Source organism: Sapajus apella, unplaced genomic scaffold, assembly GCF_009761245.1.
Source record: "Sapajus apella isolate SASKATOON/1434 unplaced genomic scaffold, GSC_monkey_1.0 scaffold5, whole genome shotgun sequence".
NCBI classification, from domain to species: Eukaryota; Metazoa; Chordata; class Mammalia; order Primates; family Cebidae; genus Sapajus; species Sapajus apella.
Window position 1 is genome coordinate 14,045,202 of NW_022436945.1, and position 26,681 is coordinate 14,071,882.

General features: G+C 42.8%; 1 protein-coding gene and 1 non-coding gene across 3 annotated transcripts in view; both read right to left on the minus strand.

The window, feature by feature from the left end:
* PPARGC1A (PPARG coactivator 1 alpha) overlaps window positions 1–26,681 on the minus strand; it is a 684,512-nt gene that overhangs the window by 626,589 nt on the left and 31,242 nt on the right. The gene's annotated exons all lie outside the window — the stretch shown is intronic.
* Window positions 25,328–25,434, minus strand: LOC116548882. Its single transcript, XR_004267594.1, has one exon. It is a non-coding gene; the product is annotated as a U6 spliceosomal RNA (small nuclear RNA).

The window sequence follows — 26,681 nt, forward strand, 5'->3', positions numbered from 1 at the left end:
TTGCACCCTTCCTCCTTCTTGCTGGAATGCTGACATGATGGCTGGAGCACAAGCAGCCATATTGGTCTATGAGGCTGACCTTGAAGATGAAAGCCATGGCCAGGCATGGTGGCTCACACCTGTAATCCCAGAACTTTGGAAGGCTAAGGTGGGTGGATTATTTGAGGCCAGAAGCTCAAGACCAGCCTGGCCAACATGGTGGAACCCCGTCTCTACTGAAAATAGAAAAATTAGATGGGTGCAGTGGCGTGCGCCTGTAATCCCAGCTACTGGGGAGACTGAGGCATGAGAATCACTTGGACTCGGGAGGCAGAGGTTGCAGTGAGCCAAAATTGCACCACTGCACTCCAGCCTGGGCAACAGAGTGAGACTCTGTGTCAGAAAAAAGTAAAGAAAAGAAAAACCACACACCAAGGGGCAAAACAAATAGAGAAGAGGAGCTGGGGTCACTGATAACTGTGGAGCTAAGGACTATCTCCAGACTTGATTTATGAGCGAGAAAAATAAATCATTCTATTTGTAAGCCACCATATCAAACGTCTATTGCCAATAGCCAAACAGCAGCTCTCAAGTAACACAGTAGGCGACTCTACATTACAAATGAGAGAGGCTGCCCAGGGTAACTCCAGTTTATAAGTAGCAGAGGCCAAAGGTTTTGATTCTAGTCTTGTGACCTTTCTTCTAGAGCAGATGGGGCAAAGTATATTTTAAGGACAGAGAAAAGGGCTCCCACTTACAAATGCAGACCTTTCCAGCCAAATCTACTGACCTTCTGGGCAGCTGTTTCTGAATCCCATTTGTATGTGTTGCCAGAACATTGAGAAAGAAGAGAGTTTGATAAGTAACGGCTATTACAGATATGTGTAAAGCTTGTTTTGCTTTAAGAACAGTGAGCTCTTAAATATATATTCAAGGATGTTCATTGTGATTTTGCTGTATACTGCAAATATACTGTATTACTTATAAATTTATGCAAAATTTTTTAAATCTGAAATTAACTGATTCACAAATAGTTTTTGAAGAATCTGGTATGGGGATAACTCTTATATTAAGGGAAGGAGTGAGATTTCAGGGCTTTGGGAAAGATAAAAATTCTTATCCATGAGGAGATTAAAACGTAAGTGGGACGTAAAACATGTACATGCATAGCTACAGTGGATGTTTTGTACTGCCAGCAAGGGTCGTCATTAATTTTTTTTTTAATTACCTTTGGCTTAAGAAATCAGGGAAGGCTTCATGGAAGAGGTGGTAATCACATTTTAAGATCTTAAAATTGGGCACAGGCACTTGAGGCCCAGGAAGTGACCCAAGAAAGGCTCAGAGCCAGTTCTAAGGCAAGTGTGTTAATGAGGTTTCAAGAAGTCCAGACATATGAAAGCACAATATCTTATGCTAGAGAATGAGGATAGATGGGACTAGGAAGGTAGCTTCAGGTCAAATTACAAAGAGTCTTGAAGGCCAGGCTAACAGCTTTAGAATCTAATTAGCATACAGTATAGATCAGAGCAGTGACCTCAAAAGATAAATTTGCCAAGCCTGTGCAAAAATGAATTTGCCAGGGAGAAAAGAGAGGCAGGGGACTATGTGAGAGGCTACTGCAATAGTCCAGGCAAGAGGTCAGGAGTGCCAGAATTAGGGCATAGGCAGCAGGAACGGGAGAGAATGGCTGAGGGCCAGAGACAGAGACCTGGCTGCACTTGGCAAGAACTGGGAGACCAGGCAAAGGGATTGGGTGACTCAAGAATCTTTCTGTGGAAATGAGAGGCTTTAATTAGAAGTCCTGGGTCCAGGAATGCAAATATCTAAGAGTCAATAAGAAGCACAGAACTGGCCTGTGGAAGAGGCATCAGGATTGAAGTTTCAGACTTGGGAATCAGGTGTCTGGAAGTGATAGATGAAGCCATTAAAATAGGGAAGCATGGCTGGGCACAGTGGCTCATGCCTGTATTCCCAGCACTTTGAGAGGCCGAGGCAGGCAGATCACCTGAGGTCAGGAGTTTGAGACCAGCCTGGTCAACGTGGCGAAACTACATCTCTACTGAAAATACAAAAATTAGCCAGGTATGGTGGCGGGCTCCTATAATCCCAGGTACTTGGGAGACTGAGGCAGGAGAATCACTTGAACCAGGGTGGCAGAGGTTATAGTGAGCCAAGATGGCACCATTGCACTCCAGCCTGGGCAACATAGTGAGATTCCATCTCAAAAAAAAAAAAAAAAAAGAAGCAGGGAAAGAGTGGAAAAAAGAGAAATTTGAGGATAAGAACTCAAGTAGCAGTGACAATTGGTAGGAAAGGAAGGAAAGAGGAAGGAGGGAGGGGCGGAAGGGAGTCAGGAGGAAGTAGAAGAAGGAAGGAAGATCAGAGAAGCAGGAAGGAAACGAAATGTAAAGTTACAGATGAAAAGGCAGATATCAGTTTAAAGAGAGAGTTCCATTAACACTATTAAAGCAGTAAAATCACCTTATCTGGTTTTTTTTTTTTTAAGCCTTACTTCTCTTTTGTAGGGGTAACTCAGTTCTGTTGAGGAACGACTTTCAGCACATGCCAAGAATTCCTTCCTTTCCCTGGGAAGAAATGGCCACAGCCACCCAAAAGGTTCTGTGACCCACTGATGGAGCAGAAGAAGAGCTGTCAGTGATCTAGGAGCCCTGAAATCTGGTCCAAGCTCTGCCTAGCAAGTACATTTCATAACCTCTCTGGGTGTACGTAAATTCACCCATCAAACAATGGGTCAAGATTAATTGCACAAAGATACATATTCAAGGATGTTTGTTGTAATGTTGCTTTATTATAGCAAAAGTCTAGAAACTACCCAAATGTCCAACAACAAGAAACTGGTTAAATACATTGATGTGTTCATCGAGCAGGTCACTTTGCAGCCATTAAAAGTTACGATGTAGAAAGAATTTGTTGACACATAAAGATTTACACACTATATTGAGTTCAGAAGCAAATTATAAAACATAATCTTTTTAAAAACATATACGCACAGAAAAAATTTATAGATGATATAAATTTCTAAAAGGAGGCCAGGTGTGGTGGCTCATGCTTGTAATCCCAGCACTTTGGGAGGCTGAGGTGGGTGGATTACCTGAGGTCAGGAGTTCAAGACCAGGCTGGCCAACATGGTAGAACCCCGTCTCTACTAAAAATAAAAAACTAGCCAGGTGGGGTGCAAAAATGAATTTGCCAGGGAGAAAAGAGAGGCAGGGGACCATATGAGAGGCTGCCCAGCTACTCAGGAGGCTGAGGCAGGAGAATTGCTTGAACCTGGGAAGCAGAGGTTGCAGTGAGCCAAGATCACACCACTCCACTCCAGCCTGGGCAACAGGGTAAGACCCTGTCTCAAAAAATAAATAAATAAATTTCTAAAAGGAAATGATAAATGGTTTTCATATTTCATTTTGACAATCTCTACCTTCTAGGTTTTCTAGAATAAATCTACAGGTAAAAGTTCAAAAAGCCAACTTTTTAAAGTGAAATGGCTGCTATATGGCTGTAATACTAACCCTTCACCATCTGACTAGCTACTTTGCTTTCTTCTGTAAGAATGTTTATCATATATACATAAAAATAATAGGAATATTATTCATTATGGCTGGGCGCGGTGGCTCAAGCCTGTAATCCCAGCACTTTGGGAGGCCGAGGCGGGTGGATCACGAGGTCAAGAGATTGAGACCATCCTGGTCAACACGGTGAAACTCCGTCTCTACTAAAAATAAAAAAAATTAGCTGGGCATGGTGGCGCGTGCCTGTAATCCCAGCTACTCAGGAGGCTGAGGCAGGAGAATTGCCTGAACCCAGGAGGCGGAGGTTGCGGTGAGCCGGGATCGCGCCATTGCACTCCAGCCTGGGTAACAAGAGCGAAACTCCGTCCCAAAAAAAAAAAAAAAAAAGGAATATTATTCATTATACATAATTTTAATTTATGAAAAATTATATGGGCGTTTGTAAAGTTAGAGCTGCCTGAAAAACCCTTAAATCTAAAGTAAGAAAACCTGAACTCAATGAGTGCAGCCACCACGGGACGCTTCCTTAACTCCAGAGTTCCAGCTTCTTTGTTTTGTAAAATTCGATGATATTCCCCACCCCACAGAACTTGGTATCTGAGGTTAAGTGGACTGAAATAAAGTATATTCCAGTCCTTCTAAACAGCAGCAGGCCATCCAAATCTAAACCTGTTATTACGTCCTCTACATCAAGGGTTAACTAGTGTTCTAAGTAAACGCCATGGAACCTTCCAGTTCTCCTGGCATTTATCTATGGGTTGAACAAATGTACACTCAAGTCGTACGCAAGCCAGCCAAGCACCATGGCAGGTCCTGGAGATGCAATGAGAAGCAACACAGACTCTGTCTTTGCCTTTATGTTCCATTATCAAGTCGTTTTCTAAACCCCGAGACACAAGTGTTAAGGCTCTAACAGACCTAATGCTAATTAGAGCAGTTTTAGAACCCAAGCCAGGTTTGAACCTAGCTATGCTACCATTTATTTATGTGCCAAATAGTTTGATCATAGGTCTATTCTAAAGATTAAGTGATTATACAAAAATACCTGGAACATACATAGCAGGACCTCTATAAACATAGCTATTACCACTTTCATAATGAATCCCATTTTTTGCTGATTTAATTACCAACATACCCTCAGCACAATTCTCTTCAAGTCATTTTACAGCAAATTTAGCTTCACCAGACACACCTCAGTTTCAGGAAATTCCTCATCTCTCACTATTTAGGAAATATTTTTGCTAATCATCTTCCAGAATTTGTGTTATTTTCAGAGCAACTTGTGTAGTTGGTTACTCAGCACTCTTTCACACTCTGATTCTTTGTTGGTTTCTTTTCTTCTTTGGGACAATAGTAAAATGTCTAGGTTTCAAATACTTAGCTTCTGTTCAAAAACAAAATTTAAAAATACTTTTGGATAATGATTTTTTTTTCCTTAGTGGTTAAAAACAGAGGGAAAAGAAGTAGAAGAGGAGGCTGGCATAAAGAGAGATGCTATGACACTTACCATCTTCCAGAATTTTGGTCGTCTCTACTGAGAACATTTCCAGCAGATGAACACCAAAGAAAAAGGCACACAGGTCAGGACACCATCTGTTGCTCAGTTGGAACAGACAATTCTGCTCAGAAACCACGGAAGTGTGATATTGCCCTTCACTTCCCACTCCCTGACCAACACAATTCTTAACAAATCTTCAAGAGTGTGTGTGTGTGTGTGTGTGTGTGTGTGTGTGTGTGTGTGTGTCTGTCTGTCTGTCTGTCTTGTGCAACAACACAAATCCAGGAAACATCACATCCTAAACAAATAATCCCCTTCCCTTTAGCAGGATCCTAGACACACAAAGTATGCAATAGAATCCAAAGAACCCTACAATACCGAAAAATGCAGAAATGAAACGGCTGTCCTCTCCCAATTTCAGCCTTGGGGAGCTTCCTTAATGCCACAGCCGAACTATGTAACTGTGACCACACTTCTTTATGGCTGCAGTGCCACCTAGCGGCCAGGTGAGCTAGGGGCGCGCTCTTTCTCAGTCTGAAAAAGCAACTTTTATCCGCTGACTCTTCAATTCTTTCCAGAGAGAAACAGAAGTGGCTGATGCACATGACGTCCAGAATTAGGAATCATCAGGGTTCTATCACATTCAAACTATTTCCTGATTATAATCACATCCAAATCACCCAAAAGAGACAAAAGAGGATAGAAAAATTCCTGCCAACTTTAGGTTTTCATGTCCAAATGCATCCTCATACAAACTCACAAACTATCACAAATATTCAGTCTAAATCCAGGCAACCTTATGTCTTTTGAAGTCTTCAAGGCATGCAATTATGTGGATTAAATTATTTTCAAACAAAAACGAAGGCGAAAAATAGGCTCTCAAGGACCTGTAGAAAGATTCCTCTTTTCTCCTTTCCATAAATGGCTCTGTCAGTTGCTGACATTTCTGATGCCATCAGACACTTACAACTGGACTGCAACTGTATCCTGTATAGAACAATCAAAAACATGTATGCACCTTGTGCAGATGACAACTTAAATAATGTAATTTGCTTGAGACTTAACGTGGGGATACACAACCTAATTCAGTTCATTTTAAACCCAAATTATTCTGGTTAATAGCCTGGTAAATCTCAGAACAGAAAGTGTGCACCGCTGCTAAGTATTCCATATTAAAAATAGTTTGTGATGGGATGTGCTTTTTTTAATTAAAAGTCTAATGTACATTAACATTTTTAGATGAAAAACTGACAATCCGAAAACAGTTCTAAATTCTCCTTTGATTATTTTTCCAGCACGTTGAAGGCATGATATAGCTACATAGATAGGCTAACACTCTGGTTCTTTGAAAGATTAGTGTCTGTACGATCATATGCCCCTTTTTTATAACCCTCTAGTGGGTTTTTAATGCAGAATGGATCATGTCCTCACTCCTGGCTGGGATTCTAAGTCACAAAAGTCTTTTTTAATTTCTGATCCATACCTCCTGGTTGATTTACTCACTATCCCCTGCTGAGATCCACCCTAGACCAAATTTTAAGCAGGCCGAGTTGATGCTTCCCTGCCCACACTTTCCACAGAAGCCAGCACCCCTCCCTTACCAATTGGCACAGTCTCGAACTGACTCTCACTGTTGAACCAGGGTTGGGCTCCCAGATGTCTTGGTCTGCTTGGGCTGCTATAACAAAAAACCTTAGACTGGCAGCAGAAATTTGTTGCTCACAGTTCTGGAGCCTGAGAAGTGCAAGATCAAAGCACCAGCGGATACCGTGTCTGGTGAAGGCCCGTTCCTCGCAGATGGCACCTTTTACATGTCCTCATATGGCAGAAAAGGTTAAAAGGATTCCCTCAAGCCTCTTTCATAAGGTCAGTAATTCCATTCATGAAGGCAGAGCCTTTATGAAATAATCACCTCCCAAAGGCCCCATCTTCTAACTACTGCATTAGGGATTTAGGTTTCAACATATACATTTTGGAGGGACATGCACATTCAGATCATAACCCTAGATTTAAGAAAAAAAAAAAAAAAAGATGAGATGTCCAGTTGCATTAAACAAAAAATATTTTTTTTAGTATGAGTATGTCCCAAATATTGCATGGGATATACTTAGATCAAACATTATTTATAGTTTATCTAGAATTCAAGTTTAATGAACAGTTTACATCTGATCCAACAACTCTAGCCCAGAGAAGACCTGGTCTTTCATGCCACAGTCCCTCCTCCAAGTCCTTCCTCAGCCACTGCCTACATGATGCATGCCTGTCAACATTCTTTTAAGACATCTAAGTGAACAGTACTCAAATCTGAGAGACGAATTTTAAGCTGTCTTGCGGTGTGCACACAATTAGTGGTACATGACTTTTAACCATTTTGTTTTTATTACGTTTATTTTTTGGTGATTCCTTATAAAGAACATATAATACTGCTTTTCTGTGGTAGTGATAGAGAGCTCCTTATAAATTAAACTTAAGTTATTGGTTTAAAAAATGCGAATCAGCTTAAGGGAAAAAATTAAATAAATAATATTGCAGATGCTACTCAGGTTAAATAATAAAATGAGTGGTACTAAAAGGATTGAAGTTCAGGAAACAATTACCTAAAGCAGGGGTCAGCAAACTATGGCCCACAGGCCAAATCTGGCCCACCATCTATTTTTGTAAATAAAGTTTTATTGGGACCACAGTCCACCATTCATTTATTGCATCATCCATGGCTGTTTTCATGCTGTGGCAGAGCATACAGCAGAGTTGCAGAGTTGCAACAGAGACCATATGGCTCACAAAGCCTATAATATTAACCCTCTGGCCCTTTACAAAAGAAAAGTTTGCTGATCTTTGACCTAAAGCATCACTCATCCTAGATTGTCAAAGGAAAAGCTAGAACTTTGAAAGTCCCCATAATGGAGATATTTTTGGACAGAGTGGATATATGGCACAACACGGTCTAAAACTGACAGGGGCCTCCATTTCCATTTCCGTTCTTTTGATTAACCTCTTTCCCCTACCCGGATCTGCCTAAATTTCCATCTTTTATCCTCATGTTTTAAGGTCCGGAATAAAATCTGCTTCTTCCAGTAAGCCCTCCCTTATTAACTCAGTCCCACCTACACCCTGAGCTGCACAGTGGTAAGTGAACGTGCTTTCATTGTGTTGTCTTTAAAATTGAAAAAAAAAAAAAAAAGAGCCAACTGCTCGCATAGAGAACTATGGCCATATAAGGCAACCCCTTCGTAACAACCCAACAATGCAATAATTTAGAACAGAATTTGTTAAAGTTAGCATAAATAGATAACACAGTAACTTCTATAATCATGCACAAATTACTTCTGAAACAATGGGTCGTCTCTGGAAATATGCCTGAGTAAGCATAATTGCACCCCACTAGTTAAGCACCCTGAAGCATGATAGCATTCTAAGCCACAGGTCAGCAGTATTGCAGCAACTCATGCCGATTCACTAAGGTGAGAAGACACAGACACCTTGGATTTAAAACAAAATTAAAATGCAGCCCCTATTATGCTGTTACCGATATTGAACAGTTGTAGAAATTTTCCCAACCTTGGAAAATATCACTCACACACACAAAACATTTGAATTCCAGCTCAATGTCACCTCCTAAATGAGCCTTCCCATACTGGCCTGGACAAAAATCATTGCCCCTCCCTCTGGAGGTCTATCGATACTGGTTGCTCTCACAATCCCAGTATTCACCAACTTGCCATAATCATGTATGTGGTGAGAAATCAGCGACCCGGCTGCCTCCAAACTAAGACCCATGTTTGAATTGCTTTCTCCAGTGTCTACACATGATAGGGCTTGACAGGTCTTTGCTGGAAGAAGGGATGAAACCCTCCAAAGTCATTCTAAATTAGATCCAAGGAGACTATGATCATACAGTTCTGTTAAACTAGCGGAACAAAACTAAACTAAATAAATATTTCTCACTAATCAAAGAAGTATTCTTTTTGTTATCCAGCCCGGTTGACAAGTTACGACTATCAAAGCAAGATACATGAGCTATGTTGGAGGGCTGGGGGTGTGGGGGGGTGTTCCGTGGCCTCTAGTCTTTCCAATCTTGTATGCTTTTATGTAAAAAGTTTGAGTTTAGTTTTGTCATTAGTTGTGTTTTGATCATCTGCCTAATGTTACTGCTTTTTCTTTTAGGAAATAAGTCACTGTCAGTCATTTGCACATTAGTATGAATAAGATAATTCGTTACCTGTCCAAGCCTCAATTCCAAATGAGGTTGCTAGGGCATTATTTCAAATTAAAGGAACTGACGACATAAGCAACAGGCCAGGGACAAGTCAAACACTACCCAACGCTGCCTACAAGTCAGGCCCATCTGGATGGACTGTTACCTTGGCTCAACCAGAGACATACAAAATGGCGGTCATGACAGTGGAGACCGAGGTAAGAGTGATGATTCTTTTTGGCACCTTTTCTGGATCTGAGTCTCACTTCATTGATTTTAAAACATAATAATACAGTGTTTAAAATTAACTGGTACATGTATAAAAAAAAAAAAAAGTAAAGACCTTGAGAAGAAATGGAAAAACTTGGGGGAAACTTTTACCATACCATAAGAAAGCAAAAAAAATCCTAAAAAAAATGTTTTGTAGAGTATGTGATTGCTTTCAGCCTTTACACTTCTAGAGATGTCTTTTTAATTTTGACATTATTGGGGGAGCCTCAGTGGTTATGCCAATTAGGAAAAGGAAAAAAAATGTATGAAAGACCAATGCTGGACACACTTTTTAAGTAAACATCTGGAAATCAGAGAGTGAAACAAATCCTAAATTCAGAAGGAACTATGTATTTCTAGGTTCCAGTATCCATCCCAGTTAGAATGCCACAATCCCAAGGAAGATGTGCTATAAAAAGCATAATTTGAGCATCATCTCTCATCATTCAATATAGTTTTTCAACCCTTTCAAAATTACATTGAAAAATCCATATAATGTGTGCTTAGATTAATGAACTGTTTGAATCTGGATCAATAAGCACTCGAGGCTCTGTGCCGTTGACACCTGCTGGGAACATCTAGAAGAATGCTTCGTAGAGGGCAGAGCCAGTCGGCACTTTGAAACTACAGGGGTTCCACTTAATAAACAAGCAATCTAATATATGACCTCTGTAGATTCATTTCCTGAGAGCAAGCAAATAATCTGGACTCAAAATTTCCCTGATTATGCATATAATTACAGTATCACTTACCAATTAACACATTGATTTAAACGTTCTTGGGATTATGTATTTAAGAGTATAAAAGAGATCATCCAAACGCTCATTGCCTGTCTAGTTTGGCAAAGAATCACATGGAATGCAACTTCCCACCCCTCTGATTTCTCTTAAGGAAGAAAAAAAACTGTGATGGTAGCGGATTACAGGGGATACCTTAAAATATCATGGACCATAATTATTGTCTCAATAACTGGACCACAATGACATACATTGTAACATAATAGCCAAGTCTTGGGGAAACTTCATCATCTCCTGAAATATTTCTGTAGAACCATATATTTATAAATGGCTTCTCTAGCTTGGATTATTATTATTTTTTAATTTACTGCAGCACCTAGGGTATAATTTATCCACCACTAGACAGTTACATAAATAGACAAAGATATATGGTGGAGATTCTTCTCTACTTTAGACAAGTATAATAATTATTAGTTGTTTCTTATTCCTACGTAAAATTTCCCATTAAAAATGTTAATATGCTCCTTCATAAGTCCAGATAGCTATGAAAAAAAAGAAGATACAAGGAAAATAGCCACATAGCATGCATACATATGTAAAAGAAGTTAAAAATAATAAATCAACATGGCTAATATAATGGAGCCTGCTGTCCAACAGTAAAAACTGTCAGAATGAGGTTTCATTATTAAGACCTTAATATCCAACCGCTGGTCTGAATAAAATCATTCCTATCACTTCTGCATTTTCAGGGAGAGAATTCACGTCTAGGGTCAAATTGTCATGGTGCCAAATTCCTGATTCTTCCCCCTGTATTACTTTCTGAATAATTACTGGACTCTCCACAGAAAATGAAAGTTGACTAAAGCTAACAATGAAATAATAAGCTTTTACACATAGAGAGACTATGGTGTTTTGTTTAACAGTAAATATTTCAAAAAGGGATGCTTACACGTTTGAAAAAATAAAGATCTGACTAATTCACATTCCAGCACTACTGTTTTCTCAGTAAGATAAATAACACAAGCAGTCATAAATAGGATTTAAAATTACAATGGTGAGGAAACACTTGCAATCAGTTAAGTTTAGATCCCGTCCTTGTTTCTTCTTATAGAAGGCAGAGAGGTAACGCCCCTAATATAGTATTTTATAATTCCAGAACATATTCTATTGACATTGCAATTTGTTCTGAGACATAATAACTAATAATTCAGAAAGTGTAAGAAAATAAACAAATCCAACTCCTCCTCTCACCTTAGTCCCTAATTTAAAGGGGAAGAAAAACAGGGCTTCATAGGATGAAAAGTCCCAAGTGCCATTTAAAAATAAAAGGAACATTTCAAATAAACTTCAATCTCTTTGACAGCATACGAACAAAACCAGCAGCTATATACCAGCTGCTTCCCAAAACAAAACCCAGTGAAATTACTGAGAATTTCAGCTACTGTAATCCAACGCTGTGAAACTCTGGGAGTGTCAGCAGCTACTCAATAAAAAGGAAAACTGAAAATAGTATAAAAATGATTCCTAATAGCAATAATGTATAGTTTTGTGGTCATTACCGGTCAGATAATAACCGGCAGTGACCTTAAAACCATGAATTATGGCTTAAGTATGGGCTAGTGCTCATTGCAGATGTGGAGCTTAGAAATAAGCAATACAATCTTGCCATAAAAGCTCAAACAGTTCCAAGTCTGGCTTGTGTGCATGGATTTTTCCCTCTCTAGTGCTATCACTCCAGGAATCTTATAATGATCTGAAAAATATGTACCTTAGGGTAATCGTTCTATACTGAAAAGATGAATACTCAGGCCTATGTAATCTAAAACATACACGGACAGCAGGCTCTGGTAAGGCAGGTGAATGTTTTTATAACACAGACTCGGGTACATTTCGACCTTTTTAAGTCTCAGCTGTCAGGAAAGCTGCAAGAACCTCAGTTAATACATTCTTCACCTCTGTGAAATGGCATATCAATATTCCCATTTTGCAGATCAAAACAGTGAGGCAATGACCTATTGGGGAGAAAGCAAGGCAAAGACACTGAGAATTAACTGCTGTGTGGGGCAGGCTTAAGTTCCCATAGTAAGGTCAATTTTTTCATAATTTTTTAATGTCCTCATTACAAACCGACTTGTATTGCTTTTCTGCCTCCTGTAAACTGAAGGATTTTACATACTTACAAATTTTTTTTCAAATGTACAGAAAATGCTACATCTATTCTTTTTTTGGGGGGGAGGGGGAAAGGGGGACAGGGTCTGGCTCTGCTACCTAGGCTGGAGTGCAGCGGCATGATCTCAGCTCACTGCAACCTCCATCTCCCAGGCTCAAGACATCCTCCCACCTCAGCCTCCCGAGTAGCTGGGACTACAGGCATGTGCTTCCATGCCCAATTAGGTAATGTATTTTTAGTAGAGAGGCGTTCCACCATGTTCACCAGGCTGGTCTTGAACACCTGCTCCAGCCATCTGCCCATGGCCTATCAAGTTTTTCAAACGAAGCACTCAGGGTCTACAGAGCTGGTGGAGACCTGCCCAACAGCGCTGGATCTGCCCCACAGCTGCAGCTTGCCATAGGTGGGTGGGCCGATATCTGTCTAGAACAGTGGTTCTCAATGGGATATGATTTTTGTCTCTTAGAGTCATTCTGAAGACATTTCAGGTTGTCATAACTGGAGGTGGCAGGAGGGGTAGTTACTGGCATCCAATGAGCAAAGGGCAGGAGATTCACAAGAAAGTCCCCCACGATAAAGAATTATCCAGCCCTGGCCAGGTGCACCAGCTCACATCTATAATCCCAGTGTTTTGGGAGGCTGAGGTGGGAGGATCACTTGAGGCCAGGAGTTGAAGAGCAGCCTGGGCAACAGAGAAAGACCCCTGTTCTGTAAAAAAAAAAAAAAAAAAAAAAAATTGTTTTAATTAGCCCAGCATGATGGCATGTGCCTTTAGTCACAGCTACTTGGGATGCTGAGGTGGGAGGATCACTGGAGCCCAGGAGTTTGAGGTTGCAGTGAGTCATGATGGTACCACTGCACTCCAGCATGGGTGACAGAGTGAGACCCTGTCTCCAAACAACAACAACAAAACCAGTTTCTGGCCCAAATGACCACAGGGCCAAGATTGAGAAGCTCTAGTCTAGAGTCATTGCTGTTTAGAACAGTCATCTTCTGATACTTGCATGCATCCCAGCCCCTCTCCTGGTGTCTAGTGTATAGAAGACCCTCCATCAGTGCTGGTGGAGAGAATGGCCAAAGGCAGTCAATGGCAAGAGAGCCAAGATTTCTTCTCTCCCTCTCTCTTTCTTTTTCCTTGCCTATTCCGTCTCTTATTCTACTCTCTATTCTTTCTCTTTGCTCAAAATGCAACATTTGAAGAACGATTCACAGTTCCCAAAGCAGCTCAGCTTGTGTTATCTTCAAAACAATCCTGTAAGGACAGTATTATATCTTACCCTACACAGAGCAAAGTAAAAGCTCACAAAATACAAGGAATTTGACCAAGATCACCTAAGTGATGAAGTTATAAAGGTGAAGCTGGATACATGTATACCTTCAGAAGCAAGTGTTCTCTCCAAGTCAAGGACACCCTTCAACAGTATTGGTCTTGTTGCAAGGAGTTGGCTGGTACCTCTTCTAAAATGATTCAAACTATTCATAAGTAGTTGGGTAGTAAGAATAACATAACAGGAAGATATTCAGGCTGACATCCCTCCTCTTTCCTGTGGTGATTGGAAGCCAACATTCAGAGACTGAAAAAAAATGAAACTGTCTTTCTTATAGTTAGGCATACGAAAGTCTTATTTTAAAAGCCTCAGGCTGTGGGATAATCTCAGACATTATGAGGACCGAGCACAACTGACATTGGACCCAATACCACAAGCCATCGACCTCTGAAGCGATGAGAGACGCAACACAAGGTCAGAAACTGGTGTCAGACTGCTGCCGGCACATGACAAAATACATGAGAAATTTCACTGCAAATCCCCATCTATTTAGCCTGGAACAGTGGCAGAGTACACCCTTGTGGTCAGTGTCTGGCCTGAGTAGGCACTGAGTGAGGTAGTAAATACACAAAAGTAGTCAAAAAAACTCAGAAGTGAGCTGTGTGCATGTGTACACGTATTTGTAACCGCCAAAGAACTAGTGTATATTTTTCTGTGCTGTGTGTACAATTCCTCGTGCGCTCTCCCTCTCTCCCTCTCTCTCTTTCTCTCTCCCTCTCTATCTCCTTCACACTCATGCAACACACACACACTCACACAGTTTCCTATATTTCCTGAGTTCTTTTGTATATCAGGCCCTGTGCTAGATGCCAAAGACACAAAGATGACTTGGCCACCCCCCACGTGGCCTAATGAGGGAGACGAAGGCATAGCAGCCCGTGAATCACATTATAAAAAGGCCAGTGTTCAGTGAGAGATCAGGAAGCCTGAAGGACACCCATGAGGGAAGGGAACAAATAACTGCCTAAAAAAGGGCCACGGAAGGGACACCGAAGCTGGGACATGAAAAACAAGGAGGGGTTTGACGACAGAAAAGCAAAGAAGCTTTCAGGCAGGAGGGGAATGGCATGAAGCAGGCAGGGCCATGCAGGACAGCGAGAAATTTTATTTTTATTTTTTTCGTTTGTTTGTTTTATGTTATTTTATTTTAGACAGAGTCGCATTCTGTTGCCCAGGCTGGAATGCAGTGGCGTGATCTCGGCTCACTGCAACCTCCACCTCCCATGTTCAAGCGATTTTCTCACCACAGCCTCCCCAGTAGCTGGAATTACAGGCGCCTGCCACCAACCCTGGCTAATTTTTGTGTTTTTAGTAGAGCTGGGGTTTCACCATGTTGGCCAGGCTGGTCTCAAACTCCTGACCTCAGGTGATCCACCCACCTCGGCCTCCCAAAGTGCCGGGATGACAGGCGTGAGCCACCACGCCCGGCCTGATGGTGAGAATTTATCTGCCTGTAACTTGAGAAGAGCCGTCTTGAGATACGGTCGTTGTCCTATGTAAGAACCTGATGAGGAAGATCGAGGTGGAACTGGAAAAAGCCTCATGTGCCAAGTGAAGGAATTTAGATTATCCCCTAGGAGCCGGCATTTTAAAAAGCTTTTCTGATGCTGCCCAAAGACACATTTTATATCACAACCTAGCACATACACACAGTATCTATAACAGAAACAAAAAGTTCACATAACAACACTGGCGCTTTCTATGTGAAATTCACCCTGACATTTTGTATTTCATATGTTTTAATGTTTGTTGCAACCACCCAAAATGATCTCATGAGCCACAAATTACTTGGATCCCACAGATCTTAAAACCCTGCTATGGGCCACAAGGAGGCAAGCAAGGTGTTTTTTTAACTGGGAACTGACAAAATCAGGTATATTTAGTGTGATAATTTCGGCAACAAGGTGAGAGGGGAACTAAAGTAGGAAAGCCTGGAGCAAGGGAAGCCTGCTACAAGGCAAAACTCCAGAAAAGACATGAATTGAGTCTGAAGTCAGGCACAAACCCTGAGACAGAAAGTAGGGACCAGGCGGAGTAGAAGCGGAAGCAGAGAAAACCCAAACTGGACTCACCCGGCGTCCAGAGCATGGTCTAATGACAGATGCCCCGGAAGAACACCTCCCTTTCTTCTCTGCCCATCATCACAGTTAGCTCCAGTCTTAGTCCCACTGGATGGAGTTGTGTGATCCTGGGTGTGTCACCATACCTCTGTGGGTGTCTTGTCTACAACTGGCGGCTATAACGTCTTTCTCGTCTCCCTGGGGCTTGTGGTGACGCTCCAAGCAGATAGTTGATTTGAACAACTGTTACCAACTCCTAAATGCTGCTCAGGTGCCACTGGCTTGTGGTGGGGCTGCAATCAGATAATTGATTTGAACAACTGTTCCTAAATGCTGCTCAGGTGCCTGACTGTAATCTCAGACCTTTGGGAGGCTGAGGCCGGTGGATAACCTGAGGTCAGGTGTTTGAGACCATTCTGGCCAACTCGGTAAAACCTCGTCTCTATTTTTAAAAATACCAAAAAAATTAGCTTGTGGCCACCTGGTAATCCCAGCTACTCAGGAGGCCAAGGTGGGAGAATCACTTGAACCCTGGCGGCAGAAGTTGCAGCGAGCCAAGATCGCGCCACTGCACTCCAGCCTGGCGACAGAATAAGACACTATCTCAAAAAAAAAAAAAAAAAAGAAAGAAAGAAAAGGAAAAAAAAGTAGGTCCAACTTCTGGCCATTAAGTCACAGAATCGACTGCCATAGGTGACTTGTTACAGTAGGAATCCAGGAGAGATTTCTAGATGGAGGGGCAGATGGGATGATGCCCACACTAACTGGGATAGAGAACACAGAAAGTAGAACAGGTTTGCGTGATAGAAGGTTGCCTTTTGGGCTTGGTAAATATGAGATGAATACAGGACACCCCAACAGAAATGACCAGTAAATGACTGGGTAGAAGAATGCAAACTCTGCAAAATATATCCGAGATGAAACACGGATACAGATGAAATTAGCTGAAACATAATAATTAAAGCCTCGGAGTAGATAAGATCTCTTAGAGGATCATGTGCTGGAAAAAGCAGGGAGGGGAATAGACTGGTCACCCTGGGATCACCAACATTCAAGGACCAGAGAGAAGAAGAACCAGAGACTATTGAAGGCGCCTGAAGGAAGTGTAGTGGCCAGCAGCAGAAGGCACTTCGTGGCCTCATCATTTTCCAACACGATGCTTTCCGTTCATCTCCATACGCATTTACTTCCTGTTTCCTCCACTAGAATACAATATGCTGCTGAATCTCCAGAAGCTAGAATAGGGCCCCTAGCACATAGTAGGGATCAATAAATATTAATTAAGTGAATGGATAAATAAAATCAAGCCAGGGAAGGAAAGTATTTCAAAATATGGGAGTTATCCAGCAAGGCAATTGCTTTAAAGAATCTAGAAAGAGGGCTGAAAATAGGTCATTAGATTTGAAAATTAGGTTGTTGGGAACCTTAGCAAGATCCATTTCAATAACATGTTGGGATAAAAGCTAAATGGTTATGGCTTCAGGGAAAATGGGGGTGAGGTCACCAGTTGCAAGGGAGTAGGAAGAAATGTCAAGAGAAGGTTAATTTGGAGGAAGAGAGATGAAAGCAATCAGAGATCATGTATAGACTTAGGTGAATAAGCCAGAGGAAAGAAAGTGAAGTTAAAAGAGGGGAAAAGCAACAGAGGAAGGTAGTGGTAAAGGTGGAAAGGGTTAGGCAGTCCGGCATCCAGGTGAAGAGGTTGACCTTAATAAGCTTTGTCTGTAACAGAAAAGGAAAGGAGGAGGAGATGTGCCTGCCGTGGGTGATAAGGATCTTTTTTTCTCTCTCTATGAAAGATGAGGCAAGATTTTCTGCACAATCTGCCCAGGGTGAGGGAGAGCTCATTTTGGATGTGCTGCCATCAGGAATTGGAAGGCAGCTAACTAGGGGAGAGCAAAGGGATTTCATGAAGCACCAAAGACTTAGCCCAAATCAGATACCCTGGCTTCGTATGGTGTCAATCAGCATGGTCATGGAACTCCCATTAGCGATGTATAGAAACCCGGAGCAGAAGCAAAGAAAATCCCAACTGGACCCACCTGGCGTCCAGAGCATGGTCTAATGACAGATGCCCCGGAAGAACACCTCCCTTTATTCTCTACCCATCATCACAGTTAGCTCCAGTCTTAGTCCCACTGGATGGGGTTGTGTGATCCTGGGTGTGTCACCATACCTCTGTGGGTGTCTTGTCTACAACTGGCGGCTATAACGTCTTTCTCGTCTCCCTGGGGCTTGTGGTGACGCTCCAAGCAGATAGTTGATTTGAACAACTGTTACCCACTCCTAAATGCTGCTCAGGTGCCACTGGCTTGTGGTGGGGCCGCAATCAGATAATTGATTTGAACAGTTGTTCCTAAATGCTGCTCAGGTGCCTGACTCGCAGTTCCCCTGAAACCAGATTTCTGCCATCTTTCTTTTTTTCTTCCTTTTTTTTTTTTTTAAGAGAGTCTCGCTTTGCCACCCAGGCTGGAGTGCAGTGGCGCAATCTCGGCTCACTGCAGCCTTCGTCTCCCAGGTTCAGAATCTCGCTCTGCCGCCCAGGCTGGAGTGCAACAGCGCAATCTCGGCTCACTGCAACCTCTGCCTCCCAGATTCACCCTGCCTCAGCCTCCCGAGTAGCTGCGATTACAGGTGTGCACCACCATGCCCGGCTAATTTTTTGTATATTTAGTAGAGACAGGGTTTCACCATGTTGGCCAGGCTGGTCTTGAACTCCTGACCTCATGATCAGCCCGCCTCGGCCTCCCAAAGTGCTGGGATTACAGGCGTGAGCCACCGCGCCCTGCTCTGCCATCTTTCATAATGCAGTTCTGTGAAGACACATCGGGCATCTACCAGGCACCTGGCAATCTCTCTTTTTGCCCCATGGGTACCACATTTTTGACCTATAAAATAAGAACAATTTTCAGAGGAGACCCTAAACTCGTTCAGTATCTATTTAAACTACTTCCCCATGAAAAGAACTTCTGCCAACTCTAATGCCTTAGAGATGGAACCAGGGAGAGAGAAATTTGCTTTTGTTAGCGGACTCCATAATTACATGGAGATATGTCCACCTGGGTAATAGCTAATGGTTTTTTTTAACTTTTTATATAAATATTTCAGTTTCCTTCCCTGCTAGATTGACTTTTTCTCAATATTAATTGCCTCCATAGTCTTAATCTATAGCAAGATTTCTAACCGCTGTCCCTGTATGTTTTATTTCTTTCTCAGGAGGCTGCTACTGGATGACTTCATTTAAAAATTTTAATACCATGAATAAATATTACCTTACTTCGCTCTGGGGGTACAGGCAATTCTCTGGAGGGTGACTGTCAACTCTTCAGCAGTTTACTTCATGAAATAGGTTACTGGGTTTTATTTTGGCCTAAAGTTTCATAAACTAGGAAAATCCCCATCTCCTTTAACCCATGCTAATTATCATTATCTGTAGGAGGGGCATATAGACCCTCATTTTAAAAGCTCCTTTCTACAGGCTTTGAGTTTATGAGGTCTCTCGCCTAAAGGACTATTTGGCAGACTTTTAGATAACAAGTTTCCAGTCAGGCACAGTGGCTCACGCCTGTAATCCCAGCATTTTGGGAGGCCATGGCAGGCAGATCACGAGGTCAGGAGTTCGAGACCAGCCTGGCCAATATGGTGACACCCATCTCTACTAAACATACAAAAAGTAGCCAGATGTGGTGGCGCATGCCTGTAGTCCTAGCTCCTCAGGAGGCTGAGGCAGGAGAATCACTTGAACCCAAGAGGTGGAGGTTGCAGTGAGCTGAGACATCACGCCATTGCACTATAGCCTGGGCGATAGAGCAAGAGTTCATCTCAAAAAAAAAAAAAAAAAAGATAATGAGTTTCCTCTCCTTATTGATTCACAGATCCCAGACGACTGGGCAACATGGGATACGATGTTGCAGCCATAAATTACTCCTTTTTCACCGTCCCTCTCCTCTGCTAATACAGAGGGTCACCTCAGGCTCCTTTTACTTTTTAAATAAACTCTAACTCCTCATCGTTCCTGAGCACATGTTCTGTTCCCTGGATAGCCCGATTTTTATTGCTGAAACTCAAGAAGCTATTAAGTCTCCTCAACCTGGCAGGGCCCCAGGACCAGATGGTGTTCTCCTGGTTCTTATAAAGCCTTTATTAACAAAATGACACCACAAGCCTCGCTGGCCGCCATAATGACTGCTTTGCCCACCCACGGAAGACCCTAGATGGGGAGGACAACCTGTTGATTGCTGTTCTTGTCATCATCATCAAAACATCTCGCCATCTCCACGTTGCCCCGAATTCTCTTCTGATCCTTAGCAAGGTACTAATTAGAACTGCTCCCTCTACCCAAAAAAGGAAAGAAAGAAAGGAAAGAAGGAAGCATTTAAACTAATGAGAGGCATAAACAACAGATGACAGAGGGGGCTTTGCTGCGAACTCACCACCTCTCATACGGATTTTTAACAGTTTGGCAACGATGAGGCCCCCTCAGGAAAGTCGGATCTGTTCATTGCTAGGCTAGCGTCATGGGATTTTCACGGAGGATTTGCTTTCAGTCTGAGGTAGCTTTTCATTGTGAGCTGATGCAGCATGCCACATGTGACTCTGAGTGTCACAGCCATATCAGGGTGCCCGGGAGGGCTGAGGAAGTCAGTAATGGAATATAGAATTTCTCACCTCTGGATCACTAGTTCAAATGCAAACGGCCATAAAAAGCCGTTATCTTCTGGTGGACTCAGTGAAAGTTTCCAGGCGATATCAGCTGCCACAAATGGCACTCGCGTGACAAACACTCAGAGCACAGAGTCTCAGGGTGGGGCCTAGAAACTCAGGCTCTCTGAGGTCACGGTCGGCTTGGGAAAGCAAAAGCCTCAGACGGAATAAGTGGCCCCTTTCCACCTGTTCTGTGATCTCCATGGGGAATGGATTTTGCCAACATCAGATTGTTTGTAAACGCAAATTTCCCCTCGATACGTTATTGGGATTGCTTTTAACGTTCAGCAGCTTCACTCTTGCTCTCACCTAATTTTTGTCCATTCATGGCAGGCCCATGGAAACATGTTACCCGTGGAAACCTTTCAGATGCCTCCAAAACTCAACCACCTCATGGGGAAAATGGGTGCTGCCAGTGACAGCTGCCCATACATTTTGTTCAGAAATGTTAACACACCAGGGAATTTTCTCAGCCCTGGCACTTTACAGCTCAGGACCTCTTCTTGCTGAATACTTAAGTTATTTCTGGAAAAATAACTTTTATTTCCAAAGAAATATGGCAGGTGACACAGAAATGTCCCTTCTTGTTTATTCACTGTCTGTCGTAAGGTTGGCTCTTTTTGGTTTAACTCTTTTTCCTCTTCCTTCACCCTGTTGGGCTTCTCCTGCCCCTTTCTGGAGCCTTCTCTAGAAATACAGCCCCATACCTAGACCTCAGTTCCTGCCTTTGAAGGCAGACCTGTTCTGCTGTCAGGTGGTATCAGGACAGTGAAGTACCTGGGACCCATCCTCCCTATATCACCGAGGGTTCATCAGAAAAGCTGATCATGGCACAATGACAACATAAATTACATAAATTAGTGCTCTGCCCTCCAGTTTCACTGGCATTTGTGCACTTCTGCGGACAGGACAGGCCCACGCCCACACTGGGGCTTTGCACAGGCTGTTTCCCCTGCGTGGAAGCCCTTCCTACTTCCTGTGCCTAGTAAGCCCCTGTTTTCTCATCAGCTCTCACCTAGATCATGGCTCCCTGGAGGAAGCTCTCCCCAAGGCTCTCACAGATTGGGGACTTACCACGTGTGTGACTCAGACAAATGTCTACCTCCCCCACTAGATTGCAAGCTCCAGAAAGATGAGACAACCTCCTCATTTCACTCCCTCACCTCTGAATCCCAGCGCTGAGCCCACAGCTGGTACATCCTGAGCACTCCGTAGACAGGAGTCAGATGAACCAATCATTTCATTTGACATTTACAACCATCCCACCAAGAGGTGATTTTTTTAAATTTCCATTTTACTAACAAAGATGCTGAGGTTCAAGGAAGACAAATCACTTGCCCTATGCCACACAGCATAGAAATAAGCAAAAGTAAGATTTGAACTTGAACTGTTCTTCTCTCAGCTCGTATCAGAAGGACAGTGAAGCACCTGGGACCCATCCTGTCTATATTACCAAGGCCCCAGGATTTGAATTTGCACCTTGAACCATGAGATGCCCAAGCCCTGCTTTTTCCAACATTTAGATACGACCCCGCTACGGGGCCTCAGTCAGTAATATTGAGCCGTTAAAAAATAACTATGATCTGTCCTAGCCCCTGATGTGTACCATTCTTGGTTGTCAGTTTAGCAGTGTGGGCTACTAGGTTGCATCTACCCAATTCTATACACGTGAGCCACTTTCACTCCTCAATCACCCTTCCACCCAGCCGAATTAGGCCTCTGATTCCTTATACTGCATATTCCTTAGATGTTCCTGATCAATATAATGTTCCCACCCAAGATTAAAGTGCGGCTGGTGAGGTACTGGCCTCGGATACAAAACTTAATAGGTCACCAAAATCTCGGTAAGCAAGATAGTATTTTAATGCAATGTTTAAAATTTGACACCAAAAAAATGATGATAAGCAAAATGTCCAAATTTGAAATAAAGACAGGATGGGTGTGACTGATTTTTCCACTGCTGCAGGCTGCAATGTGGCTCGGTACAACACCGCTCTGCAGCTCTCACAGGTGAGCAGTGGCCAACGAGTTACATCTATGAGTCATCCCAGAGCCCAGGTCACAGAGCTGACATCGATTGGTCCTCCCAGAGCCCAGGTCTCAGAGGTGACATCGACTGGCTACCCCAGAGCCCAGGTCGTAGAGGTGACATTGACTGGCCACCCCAGAGCCCAGGTCTCAGAGCTGACATTGACTAGCTACCCCAGAGCCCAGGTCGTAGTCAGGAATGTCTGGCGGCTGGCTCTAGGGAGACCTTAGCCAAGCATCAGGAACACATGGGTATTTTATTTACCAGTAGGTGATGGTGTTCACTCCTCCCCATCAGGTGTGGAACTACGAACCTGAAAGTCACAAGTCCTCCCTTTCTTTAAAGACTGGGCTTTTGTTTATTTGAGTGATAAGCAAATACATATGGCAATGTCAGATTGGGATAAAATCTTTGAAGGAAAGACAAGAGATGATGAAGAACTGCTTCATGGCAGAGCCTCAGGGACCACCTCTAGCCCTGTGTTCTGTGGGAATAGCACTCGCTGGAGATGAGGAAACCACAGTTCTAGGATAGAGATGAACAGAAATGGAGGTTCCCAGTGGCCACGTTAGCTGGGGTGGTCAGGGAGGTGCTCTCCAAGGAAAGGACAGATAGCTGAACACCTGAAGGGCGGACATGAGGGAGCTTAGCGCTGAGCGAACAGGAGGGTCCTACGGCTGACATAGGCTTGGTGTCTAAGATTTAGAAGGGAGACGTGAGTAGCCGGACACAGTCTCTCAGGTAGAGTGGTGCAGGAGGTAAGGATGGCGATCCCTTTCAGGCTCTGAAGACTTCATGAAGGACATTGACTTAACTCTGTAAGTAAGGGAAAGGCACAGGGTTTTTTTGTTTTTTGCTTTTTGTTTTGGGGTTTTGTTTTTGTTTTCTTTTGTTTTGGTTTGGTTTGGTTTGGTTTGGTTTCTGAGAAGGAGTTTTGTTCTTGTTGCCCAGGCTGGAGTGCAACGGCATGATTCTTGGCTCACTGCAACCTCCGCCTCCCAGGTTCAAGCGGGATTATAGATGCCCACCACCATGTCTGGTTATTTTATTTTATTTTATTTTATTTAGCAGAGACAGGGTTTCACCATGTTGGCCAGGCTGTTCTCAAACTCCCGATCTCAGGTGATCCACCCACCTCGGCCTCCCAAAGTGCTGGGATTATAAGCCTGCGCCACCATGCCCAGCCCACAGAGGGGTTTCAGCTGCAGAGTGGCTGGCCATGCTCACTCTGGTGATAAATAACTGCAAGGAGCAGCACAGGAGGGGACAGACCCAGCAAGAGGACACAGCAAGAGTCCAGGATTGATCCAGGGGTCACCGGGGAGATGGAGAAGGATAGCCTGACTCAAGACCTAATCCAGAGGTAGCCCTGATGACAGCCCTTGGAGATAGGTTTGATGTGGAGGAACAGGAAAAGGGAGGATGATCCTTGGGTTTCAGCTCACACAACAGGATGGAATTGCTGGGGTAATAAAAGACTGAGTAAGAAACAGATGGGAGAGTCGGGGTTGGAGGGAAAGGACCGTTATCCCATTCTCTCCAGAGCAGGGATTTTCCACCAGAGCTGAGTGTGTGATACTAGAGAAGAGAATACATTTCTGTGGATAATATCCATACCACTGGCTGAAAACAATTACCCAAAATTTGAGTCTCCATCAATCCTCCCACTTGTGTCTCACTCATGGCAATAAAGTTTATTCCCAATAATAATGCTGCAATATTTTATTCATCATCCTTGTGTTTTAGAATTACCATAGCAGTGAAATTTATATTCAACAGCATTATTACAATTTTCGGCTACTAATGAAATTATTGTTTCTGTTTGTGATGTGTTTTGGCGCTATAATGATAAACATTTTCTCTCAAAAATACCACTGCAATGTTTATGTTCTCAAAACCTGCCATAAATGACAAATTACAGAATGCCTGTGAGCAGTTAAACTCTCTTCTTGGAAAAGCTGGGCTTCTCATTGCTGTCATGGTGGGATCTGAGTCCGTTAGTGAAAGGGATTTGAAATACCAAAGGTTGAAATTCATAGTCTAGTATACTGGTCTCCAAATATTTCTGACCCCGTGTCTCATTAGTCAAATAAAAAAAATAAAATGGAGCACATACCCCCAGAATGGATTTTTTAATTTATAATATAACATAATGGAATCTATTATATAATTTATTACAAATTAGTTCAACTGCACTAATATATTATGCTATGCACATTATAACACAAACCGAAAGAAGCTGGAAAAGGATGAGATACCAAATAAATCGGCATAAAAATGCTAGTATCTCCTTCCCTCTTCCCACGGCTTTGCAACCCTCTGGGTTAATGTTCTGCAGTTTGGAAAGCACTACCCTAGAATACTGTCCTTCCTGCTTTTCCACACGCATCTGATTCTTCTCTATCCTTCTCATTCTTTAAGAGAAGAACTGATGCAATAATAGATTTCCAACCTCTAAGGCTAAACGCAGCACCCTAAGGAAAGGCTCAGGTGAGAGGAGGTAGGAGAACCATTTTCATCTGTTTTAAACTTGGGGGCTTTGAGTGAGTTCAAATGAACAAAGGGCTTTGTAGTTAATAAGACCAAGTCTGAAAACCACTGCTCTACTAAGTAGCTAGGACTTAGGCTTGCCAGTTAGAAGTTATCCAGATGCTCCCTTCCATTCTCTGCACCTGCTATAACTTTTTCCTATGATCTTGCCTTCTTCTAGGTTCAAGGTTAAAAGTCATTCAAGGAGTCCCCACTGACTATTTATCATGTTTAACTGGTGTTGGGTCGGCTCTCATACCTAGGGACTATATGGCCACCATCTGGGTATTTTTTTTTTTTTTTTATGGAATGCTTCACGAATTTGCGTGTCATCCTTGCTCAAGGGCCATGCTAATCTTCTCTGTATCGTTCCAATTTTAGTATATGTGCTGCCGAAGCAAGCACCATCTGGGTGTTATCAGCAACTGCTTTCACATCAAAAAAGATTTCCAGAGGCCAGGCGCAGTAGTTCACACCTGTAATCCCAGCACTTTGGCAGGCCGAGGAACGCAGATCATGAGGTCAGGAGTTTGAGACCAGCCTGACCAACACAGTGAAACTCTGTCTCTACTAAAAATACAAAAATTATCCAGGCATGGTGGCATGCACCTGTAGTCCCAGCTACTTAGGAGGCTGAGGCAGGAGAATCGCTTAAACCCGGGAGGCGGAGGTTGCAGCGAGCTGAGATCACACCATTGCACTCCAGCCTGGATGACAGAACAAGGCTCCAAGTCAAAAAAAAAAAAAAAAAAATATTTCCAGAAGAAATGGGAAGAATTCCAAGACAGCATTAGAAAGCATCTCAACAGTCAGCATGGGGGTTCTGCAGTGGTTCTGTAGAGACTTCTGTTATAACCATTCTGATCTTTGCACATCAAAAAATCCAGGATAAATCCTGATAAAAATGACCAGTTGATGGTTACACAAATAGCCCCTGGGGTTCTAGACTTGGATTTACCATGAATTTACTGTGCATTCATGGAAACATGACTCAACCCTCAGAGCCAAATCCCTTAATGCCCAAGGAGGAGACTTTTTCTCCAAAAGGAATTCTTCCAAAAGAGAAGCCAATTCAGTGTCTTGCTCTAATTTCGCTCCTCCTTATTCAACCTGTTTTGGAGAATCTTCCTAATCTTTTAATCCCTGTTCAAATCCCTTGCCCTATATGAAGCACAAAAAGAGGTCTCCCTCTTTTATCTGAGTTCCTATAACAATAATTATCTGTGCAATTTGTTTTACAATTAATCCTGGGAGGTCTTGTATTGTTGTTCTGAACTGGTATCGCAATATTGTGGTGGCGGTGATTGTTTCACACATCCCTCCAGTGTTTAGAGGTGGACCAGAAATATGTGCTGGGCAGGAAACTCTTGTACATCTTCTCACAGGGGACAACATGGCTTCTGGCACATAGTAGGTGCTCAGGAGACATTTGTTGAATTTTTCTTTCGAGCTCCTCATCAGTTTTTCCCTCTAATTCCTGTGGAAGGGAAGAACAATACCAACCTCATGGAGCTGGGCTGAGGTTCACCAGTTCACGCAAAGTACAGAATGTAGTACACGCAGGCCACAGTCAGAAACGAACGCGTGCATCCCACTGACATATTTATTTCAGAATGTTCATTACTTTTCAGATTTCTTGGCTAGCCACAGCG